The following is a 10,377-nucleotide window of genomic DNA, read 5'->3' as shown; positions in this document are numbered from 1 at the left end:
CTTCTGGATAACTGGGGACGAAACAACGCCACCTGAGGTCTGTCCATAACAGGACCTCAAGGCTCGGGCGTTCCCTGGACGGGTAGGACAAGACTTCAAAAAGTGACCTGCCTGGCCACAATAAAGGCACAATCTCTCCCTCCTCCTAAAGGCTCTCTCATCCGCAGAGAGAGGCGTGAAGCCCAGGTGCATGGGTTCATCTTCACTGACCAACTCGGTACCAGGAGGCATGGGAGGTGAGGGAGGCATGGGTAGGACTACAAAGCTCGGTGGCAAATATACAGGAGGCTTCCGCAAGTGCTCCTTAAGAGAAAGTCTTTCTCTGAGTCTGGAGTCAATGAGGATGGCAAATGAGATCAAGCTCTCCAGCTCAGTGGGTATATCTCGGGCTGCTATCTCATCCTTGATGGAATCCGAGAGACCATGAGAAAAAGCAGCCACGAGTGCCTCATTGTTCCAAGCAAGCTCTGCTGCCAGAGTACAGAATTCAATGGCGTAGTCGTCAACAGTTCTCGTACTCTGTTTGATGGACATGAGGCACTTGGCAGCAGAAGCGGAGCATGCAGGAACATCAAAAACCCTTTTAAAGGAGGCCACAAACTGAGGATAACTCAAGACAACAGGTTTTTGCATCTCCCATAGAGGGTTAGCCCAGGCCAAGGCTTTCTCAGAAAGCAAAGATATCACGAAACCTACTTTGCTTCTGTCCGTGGGAAACGCCTGGTTCAGCATTTCGAAGTATATCTCAACCTGATTGAGAAACCCTCTGCATTGAACTGGATCGCCCCCAAATCGCTGGGGAAGCGGAGCAGAATCAGACATACCTCTTATAGAGGTAATACTCGAGGCGGGTGCCCGCACAGAGACTGGCGCAGCAGCAGGGAAGGCCGGAGCAGCCACCGTGGGGGATTCCAGGTGAGCCGTGTGATTCAGGAGCATTTGTAACGCCAAGGCAAACTGATCCATGCAGTCATCTTGTTCATCCAATCTAGAAAAAATATTACCAACAAGTGGATTGACTGTATCTTCTGAATTCATGGCCTTCGCGTCAGAAACCATGAATCAGACTGAGACAGAAGTACAATTAAATCACACTTGTTTATTAATAAAAATAAAATGGTAAATAGAAAAAGCGTAGTCAAGCATAGCCAGAGTCCAGTAACCAGATCAGGTAGTCAGCCAATCCAAAGTTCATTAACCAGATCGGGTAATCAGCCAGGCCTGAAGTCAGAGATCCAAGGAGAGCAACTGAAAGCAGGATAAGGAGCCAGGAGAGATGTCAGCAAGCCAGTCTTGAAACAAACAGCAGGAGATGGTTCCTTGTGATGTGACCAAAGCAAAGGCAGAGGAGAAGTGAGTTGGTGTCAGGTCACCTAGGCGAGGTGACAGATGCACACCGTAGGGATCAGGGGTACACTGCAAGGTTGTGTACCCTACGGCTGACTGCTGCGGACGGGAGACAGGTCCCACCGGGGCTAGAGCGTAAGATTCCCTGGGGCGCGGAGTCTAAGAGCCTCAAGTGGTGAGGATGGACTTGGCTGCAACTGGCTCCAGCTGGGGGGCCCCAGGGTCCCCCAGCTCACACCCACAGTAGGCAACAGGAGGATAGGGATGGTGAGGGACAAAGCCAAGGTCGGGGCCACAAGCAGACAGGAATAGTCAGGGACACGCCAAAAGGTCAGGATCACAGGCAAACAGGGATAGTCAAAGACACGCCAAAGTCGGAACAACAGAAGAGCACAGGGCAGGTAACAGGACGCTAAACACACAAAGGAATACACAATGGTTGATCAGCACTGTTGGCTTCCAGTGCACAGGTTAATATAAGGTTCCCTGATAGGGCCTGGGGTGGAGACATGCTTAGAGGAGAGGTTATAAAAACCACCAGGTGGAAGTGGCTGGCCTCTTAGTCTGAACACATGAGGGGAGGTAAGCAAACAGGAAGATCACTGCATATCCATGACAGTACCCTCCCTCTTATGAGGCCTCCCCCTCCCCCGCCTGGGTCCAGGCTTAAAGGGAAACTCCAGATGGAACCTCCTCAACAGACGAGGAGCAAAGACCTCAGATGCAGTGATCCAAGACCTCTCCTCAGGGCCCAACCCTTTCCAAAATACGAGGTACTGAAGAATGCCTTTACGGAGTCGGGAATCCAAAACTTGACTAACCTCATATTTTAGATTATCCTCAGAGACTGAAACCGAGGTAGGGAGAGGACGAGAGGACTTGAGGACTAAAGGCTTTTTAGGAATGGGTAAGGGCATGAGAAGATCAGGAGTCTGAGCAGGGTCCCCCACACCCTTAATGATGAGCTGGGCATCCATAACAGGACCACCAGACTGGGCAGAGATTAGTGGATCCCTGAGGTCAGGTTGGTTAGAAGGTGACGAACAAGAAGCAGGAAGCTCATTGGGCATGGGTTGGACTGGCATAACTGGTGCAGAGGTTGACTGAATAGTATTGTCAGGTGTAGCGACCATCTCAATCGCATCACAGGGCATAGCATCTGTGGAACTTGCAGACAAGTTAGCCTGGCTGTGCGTCCAAGGGAGATTAGGGACAGGCAAAGGTAAATGGTTATGCGAACTGGAGTGAATGATCGACTCAGGTTCATAGGTGGGCCCCTCATCCAGAGTACCACATGACCTAGAGAGTGCATCAGTCTGACTATTGCAGGACGCATCCCAGAGATTGCTATATACAGCAGGAAGAGCAGAAGATACTGGGATGGTGGTAACAGGAAGTTTCTCCTTTGGGATACCCTTGAGTAGGCAGGAAGAGGAACAGGAGGAACCCCAAGCCAGGATCTGTCCCGCAGACCAGTCAACGTGTGGAGAATGGAGCCGAAACCAAGGAAGACCTAATATGAGAGGAGATGAAGCCTTAGGTAAGACAAGGAAGGATATCCACTCCTGGTGGAGTGTCCCTACTGACATCTTAACAGGAAGAGTCTGAAAGTGGATAGGGCCCCCCTGGGAGAACCGTGCCATCAATCGGCAAGACCACCAATGGTGTTGTAAGGGGCAAAAGGGTAAGTCTCATGGAGGATGCAGTTTCCCAATCCATGAAATTGGCAGCGGCTCCGGAATCCAGATGTGCTGAGGCCAAACGAGAGGAAACACTGACATGAAGCAACACAGAAAGGAGAAGACGAGAAGGTAAAGGTGATATTTCAGGGTCTAATACTCCACCTTCCAGATATATTAGCCCTGAGCGTTTTTCCGGACGAAGAGAACAAGTGTCACGGAAATGACCTTTGGCCCCACAATAGAGGCATAGGCCCAGAGTTCTGCGCCTAGCACGTTCTTCTGGAGATAACTTAGTCCAGCCCAATTGCATAGGTTCCTCAGTAGGCAGGGGGTGCTCCTCGGATCGAAGAGAAAGGACTGGGGGCTCAGGCTGCCTAAAGAACGGGGAGTGCTGGCGTCTTTTTTCCAGGGCCCTCTCCTGAAAGCGAATATCGATCTGGTTACACAAGGTGATGACACTGTCCAGATCAGCAGGAAGGGATCTTCCTGCTAATTCATCCTTCACTCTATCAGAGAGGCCATGTAAAAAGGTTGCAACTAGGGCCTCATTATTCCAGCTCAATTCAGCTGTGAGGATACAGAACTGAAGAGCATACTGTCCCACAGACGTGGACTCTTGACGGAGACGTAAAAGAGCGCTAGCCGCTGAGGAGACACGACCCGGTTCCGCAAAGATATTCCGAAAAAGTTTCAAGAAATCAGACAGGCTAAAAACCACTGGATCATTCAGTTCCCACAGAGGGGCAGCCCAAGCTAACGCCTCGCGGGACAGGAGGGATATTATATATGCAACTTTTGCCCGATCGTACAGGAAGTTTTGGGGCTGAAGTTCAAAATGAATTGTGCACTGGCTAAGGAACCCCCTGCAAGCCTTGGAGCTGATAGTTGTAATGAATGTGTGGCTGCGACTGATGCGATAGGTGCAGCGGCAGATAGCGGTTAAGGTTGTTGAATCAGGGGTCCTAATGAGGCCTGAACCTGTTCAACACGGGATGCCAAATCCTGAAGGAATCGCATCACCTGGGTCTGATGCGATTCTTGGGTCTCAAGTCTGCGAACTAAGCTCTGCAATGGATCATCTGCAGGAAGCGGCACGTCAGCCGGGTCCATGGCTGATCAAGCTGTCAGGTCACCTAGGCGAGGTGACAGATGCACACCGTAGGGATCAGGAGTGCACCGCAAGGTTGTGGACCCTACGGCTGACTGCTGCGGATGGGAGACAGGTCCCACAGGGGTTAGAGCGTAAGATTCCCTGGGGCGCGGAGTCTAAGAGCCAGCAGGTGTTCACCAGAGCCTCGAGTGGTGAGGATGGACTTGGCTGCAACTTGCTCCAGGTCGCGACCCCCAGGGTCCCCCAGCTCACACCCACAGTAGGCAACAGGAGGATAGGGATGGTGAGGGACAAAGCCAAGGTCGGGCCACAAGCAGACAGGAATAGTCAGGGACACGCCAAAAGGTCAGGATCACAGGCAAACAGGGATAGTCAAAGACACACCAAAGTCGGTAACGGAACAACAGAAGAGCACACGGCAGGTAACAGGACGCTAAACACACAAAGGAATACACAATGGTTGATCAGCACTGTTGGCTTCCAGTGCACAGGTTAATATAAGGTTCCCTGATAGGGCCTGGGGTGGAGCCATGCTTAGAGGAGAGGTTATAAAAACCACCAGGTGGAAGTGGCTGGCCTCTTAGTCTGAACACATGAGGGGAGGTAAGCAAACAGGAAGATCACTGCATAACCATGACAGTTGGAAGGCTTTAAATAGGCAGGTCAGATGAGCATCATCGGGAACAGCTGGTAACTGTGGAGAGAGAAGAGAGCTGGCAATAAGCCGACAGCTGAGCGGCCAGCCCAGAGGAGGAAGGGCTAAGCCAGCCCTGACAGATCTCTTGTAGTCCTGGACCGGATTGTAATCACTATTATATGGAATCCTCAGGCCACAAATTTTGGCTGGCAAATAGTTGATGTATGCCCTGGGATACAAAGGCTTCATAAATTTCAGCAGTTTCTCCAGTGTTGCCTTCCTCTTTATTTTGTTATGACCTAGAATAAATGGCTATTTATTTTTCAGAAACACTTGCCTATGTGTTTTACTTCAAAAATGACAGTTTGTTTGTGAGTAGGCAGGTACATTTCCTAAATATTATGTCAAATTAAAAAGGGACACCAAAACCAACCAACCTTCTTGAGGTTAAAAAATACAAGATAATAATGGTGTTGTGGTAACTTGACACACAAAACAAGAAATAATATTATGGAGAGCACTAGAAAAAAAAAAAATGTAGAGCTTGATAAAAAAATATAAAAAAATGATAAACATCATTATGGAGATCTGACGAAAAGCAAAATTAATATTATTCACGAGATTACGAGAAATAAAAAAAAAGGAATTATTTTGTGAGAACTCTGTGGGAATATGAGCAGCAAAACAACTTAATTCTTCTAGCATTCTAAAGAAGAGAATGCGCTGCATTAAACTATTAAAAAAATTGCAGCATGTGCTATCTCCATTAAGAATGCTAGTTTTACCAGACCGAGTGCTTCCGTCTCGTAATTTATTCTGAGCATGCATGGCACTTTGTACATTGGAATTGTGTAGACACGATCGGAATTTACAAGAACGGATTTTGTTTTTGAAAAATTTGAGAACCAGATCTCAAATTTTGTGCGACGGAAATTCTGATGGAAACTGTCTGAGCCTACACACGGTCGGAATTTCCGACAAAAGGCTTCTATCGAACATTTTCCATTGGAAACTTTGTCCGTGTGTACGGGGCATTACTCTCATTTAGTTTCACCCTATCCAGGATTCCCAAGCTGGAGGAGAGAAAAATGTCTACATATTAACTTTTCAAATTTCATGCATATATCTCACACTTCTTTGAGTCTCTCAGGCAGGGCCGCTGATAGGGCAGTACAACCAGCCCTGTTGTACCGGGCCCGCCCAGCAGGGGGGGGGGGGGGGGCGAGCAGCTTTTAACTTCTAGCTTAAAAAAAACAAAAAAACAGAATAACTATATTAACCCGCACCCACTTGATTACTAAGGTATATAAGGAATATATATTCATTTCCTGGGCCCCATCAGGTTACCAGAGGGGCCCAGGAGGTGAAAGCAGAAGAGGGACTTTTTTCCCATTTTCGGGTGCAGGGATACAAGTCAGCGCCGCATGCTGCTCTCAGTATACCTACACAAACTAAAGTTCTTTCTGCTCACTGTATGCCTCTCCGGCGGATGGATATTACTGTTATATGGCTCCCTTCATTCAGTAAGTGTTGCAGCTTGAGGGACTTATCACTGAGGCGGCTGAGACAGACAGAGCAGCAGCAGTGGTGCACAGGCAAGCAGTCCCCTGCACATACACACACACTGACAGGTCACACTGTTGTAGAATGTGCAGTCCCCAGACTCTGTGTGCTCATTGGTTATTATCATTATGATGATCAGGGTACAGCAGGTGCTGTATGGCTCTGTCAGTGTAACATGGCTGTTGGGTGCTGACTTTCCTGATATATGGCTGTACTGTGTGTTACAGACTATAACTCAGCACAGCCATAACAAAGTCGACACCACACAGTCATGTTACACTGACAGAGCCATAGAGAACCTGCTATGCCCTGATCATCATAATGATAATAACCATGAGCACACAGAGTCTGGGGACTGCACATTCTACAATAGTGTGACCTGTCAGTGTGTCAGTAATGATAATGACCATGAGCACATAGTGAGATGCTACTTTTACACATGTGATGGGGGGAAGGGGGCAGTAAAAACACAAAGCCAAGCTGCATTTTTACCACCCCCAAACCACTCCCCTTTGATAACCTTTGACCCAAGCTTTGCAATTAGGTCCTTTTTCATGCAGACCTGATTGAACGCTCCATGTAGGTTTACAGGTATGAACTGACTTGTGTACATTTAGATCCACCTTCCTCCGTGTCCATTCAGGTGGGAAAAAAAAAATTGAAAAAGAATATCCTTTTCTATTTTTCCAGACCTAAATGTGACAGATCAGAGGTAGCCTGATGTAAATGGAAACAAGTCGGTGGTGTATGAAGACACAAACTGAATGGGCACAGATGTCAAAACACTGACATCTCTCCCATTCAGATGCAGTTATGATTGGTGGGGCACTGTAAATTTTACATGTTCCAGCTCCTGCCACCCCCCCCCCCCCCCACCCTGACAGTGTGAAGGCAGGGGTGGAACGAGGGGTGGGGTTGTGGGCGGAGCCAGGGTGGGCTGTGGGCGGGGTCAAGGGGGCCCTGTCAGGTAGGTTGTATGGGGCCCCATGATTTCTAACAGCGGCCCTGCTCTCAGGTATATCTTTTCAGTGGTTTTCTCACCATTCTACATTTTTCCCTACTTATCCACCATCCCAGTTGTTAGCCCAGATTTTGAACAGTTGACACAGCAGTTTGGGTGGCCTGTGCACCAGCAACAGTTGGACCTGTCAATATCTGAAAAAGATGAAGCAAGCAAGGAGCCATCCTAAAATGACACACAAGCCACCACAGAAACCTGCACCCAGGCTCCCACCAGTGAGGGCAAAATGCAAAGCCTTAAGACCCCTTTCACACCACACCGCCAATAGCGTGGGCAGTAAAACGCCGCTATTTTTAGCAGCGTTTTACCGGCGGATTTGCGGTGCATTTCGGCCACTAGCGGGGAGCTTTTACCCCCCTCTAGCGCCCGAGAAAGGGTTAAAACCGCAATAGCAGCGTTTTGCCAGCGGTATTACAGAGCTGCCCCATTGATTTCAATGGGAAGCAGCGGTGGAGTAGCGGTAAACACACCGCTCCTTCACCGCTTAAAAGAAGCTGCTGGCAGGACTTTTCCCTGACGTCCTGCCAGCGCACCGCTGTAGTGTGAAAGCCCTCAGGGCTTTCAGACTACAGACAATGGTGCAGCTTCTTTAGGGCAGATTGCAGGCGCTATTTATAACGCTATAGTGCCTGCAAAACGCCCTGGTGTGAAAGGGGGCTAATAGGAAGTTCCTCACCTCTGACAATGCCTAATCTAATGCAAAGGTTTGTGAATGGCTGGGCTCAGTGACTAGGTTATAGGACCTACCAAACCCCCATCAGTGATCTCCAATCACTGTCCCCCACAAGCAAACCCCTTTGCCCAGCATCCAGCAATCCCTCTAAGACCCCTTTCACACCACACCTCTGATAGCGTCGGCGGTAAAATGCAGATATTTTTAGTGGAGTTTTACCGCCGGATTCGCGGTGCATTTCGGCCGCTAGCGGGGGCGTTTTTACCCCCCGCTAGCGGCCGAGAAAGGGTTAAAACAGCCGGCAATATGCTGCAATAGCGGCGTTTTGCTGGCGGTATTACAGCGCTGCCCCATTGATTTCAATGGGGAGCAGCGGTGGAGAAGTGGTAAACACACCGCTCCTTCACTGCTCCAAAGAAGCTGCTGGCAGGACTTTTGCTGACGTCCTGCCAGCGCACCACTGCAGTGTGAAAGCCCTCGGGGCTTACACACTACAGACAATGGAGCAGCAGTTTCAGGGCGGATTGCAGGCACTATTTCTAACGCTATAGCGCCTGCAAAACGCCCTTGGTGTTAAAGGGGTCTTAAATGGAAGGTAGAATAAAAGGTGAAAGAAAAGGGTCATACTCACCAGGATGACTAAGACCAGGTAACTCAACAGCCCCAAATCCTGAAGCCTTCATTGGATGCCATTGCTCCTCCTCATACTTAGAGATTGTGAACTCTTCTTCTGACCGAAGCTCAGGTGGCAAGAAAGCCTTCACTGTTTCTAGCATATAGGACCCTGCATGACAAGCTGTCCAAGGTCCAGCCCCAGCTCACTCCAGACCCACCGCTGCCACTTACCACACTGTTTATCCTGAGACCTGGCTTGCACAAGGAGGCAAAATGGGAAGGTAGAATTCCTGTATGAGCTGTAGGCAGTCTACCTTTGGCAGAATGGAGAGGGCCAACGAAGGCACCAAGAGACAGGCCAACATCTGCACGTTATACCCTACCACAGCAGGCCACCTCGCCAGGTGAACTATCCCCAGGTGAGGTGGCTGCAAGTTGATAAAAGAAAGGGGCAGAAGTAGTAGCAGGCTAAACCTAGGTCAGGGATTCCTCCCATGCCAAACACTGGCAGAAGTAGAGGTGTCTTATCGATGTGCCTGAACAATCTTTGTTTGGGCTCTCTTTTGCAGCACCCAGCCCTAGGGTAGCATCAGGTCTAAGGTGCTCGGTTCATGTAGACCATTGAGCATGTATGGCTACAGACTCCTGAATCAGGCAGGCAAGTCCTAGCCATTGTAACAGCACAGATATTTGATTCTGGAGCCTATCTGTACCATTTACACTAATAATAGCATCCAAATCACTCGTGACATTTTTCTTCTTGTTGCAGGGCCAAGAGATGAAGCATGTACCCATGACATTAGCAATTTTCCATCTGCAATATTTCAGTATACCTCCCTGCAGATCACCCTCCCTGTAACTTTTATGCACCCAGTCATGTAAATGCCGTTTACCTCACCTCTAACTCCTTAACCATATAACCCTTTTGTGGATGGCTTCTCTTACCCCTGTCATGTAGCCCTCTCTCTTATGTGGTTCTTTTTTTCTGTGCCAGGCCTTTCTATAAAGCAAACACCCTTTCTTTGGGAAATGTAAATTGATTATGATGAATTTTTTACCTGATGAATATCTTTTGAATTCATTTTGGTGTGGTCTACTTAGCCTAGCAAATCCAATAAACATTTATGCTTAGGTAATAGCATGAATTTTCATAGATTGGCTGCAAAACGTAAAAAAATACAGAAAAAAATATAATTCTGTAGTCATATCTTGTCCCTAGTGATTAGCTTTCCATGGAAACATAGAAACTATTATAACTCTTACGCTGGCCACACTGTACACAATGCAATTTTCAACCACTTCTAAGCCATTGTGCATCAAGAAATACAATTGCAAATATATTTACAACTAACTAGTAACAAGTAATTAAGCAATCTATCACTCACACGTTCAATTTGCTTGAATGTGAAGTCCAACGTGGGCAATAAAATGACAACTTAAAGTATAACTAAAGGCAAAACTTTTTTGTCGTTTTGGATAGACTGGAGAGGGATTAGAACACTTGCCAGTTTTTTATTGTTTTCTGTGTCCCTGTTAAGGAGATTCATCCTCTCTATTTGTCCTGTTTACCATTATCATTGAAAGTGAAAGTAAAAGAAAATCCCAAATTTTGGGCTGTCCCCAGAAAAGTAATAGAGGGAAAATCTTAAAATGGGGACACTAGTTATGGTGACTTGGGGGTCCCCAAAGAACTCCCTTAATTTGCAGGTATTTCCTCTGACTTTCTGT

The sequence above is a fragment of the Lithobates pipiens genome, unplaced genomic scaffold (genome assembly GCF_037356315.1).
Source record: "Lithobates pipiens isolate NorthernLeopardFrog02 unplaced genomic scaffold, aLitPip1_a1.2 Scaffold_10, whole genome shotgun sequence".
Taxonomy (NCBI): domain Eukaryota; kingdom Metazoa; phylum Chordata; class Amphibia; order Anura; family Ranidae; genus Lithobates; species Lithobates pipiens.
This window is presented reverse-complemented; position numbering follows the sequence as displayed.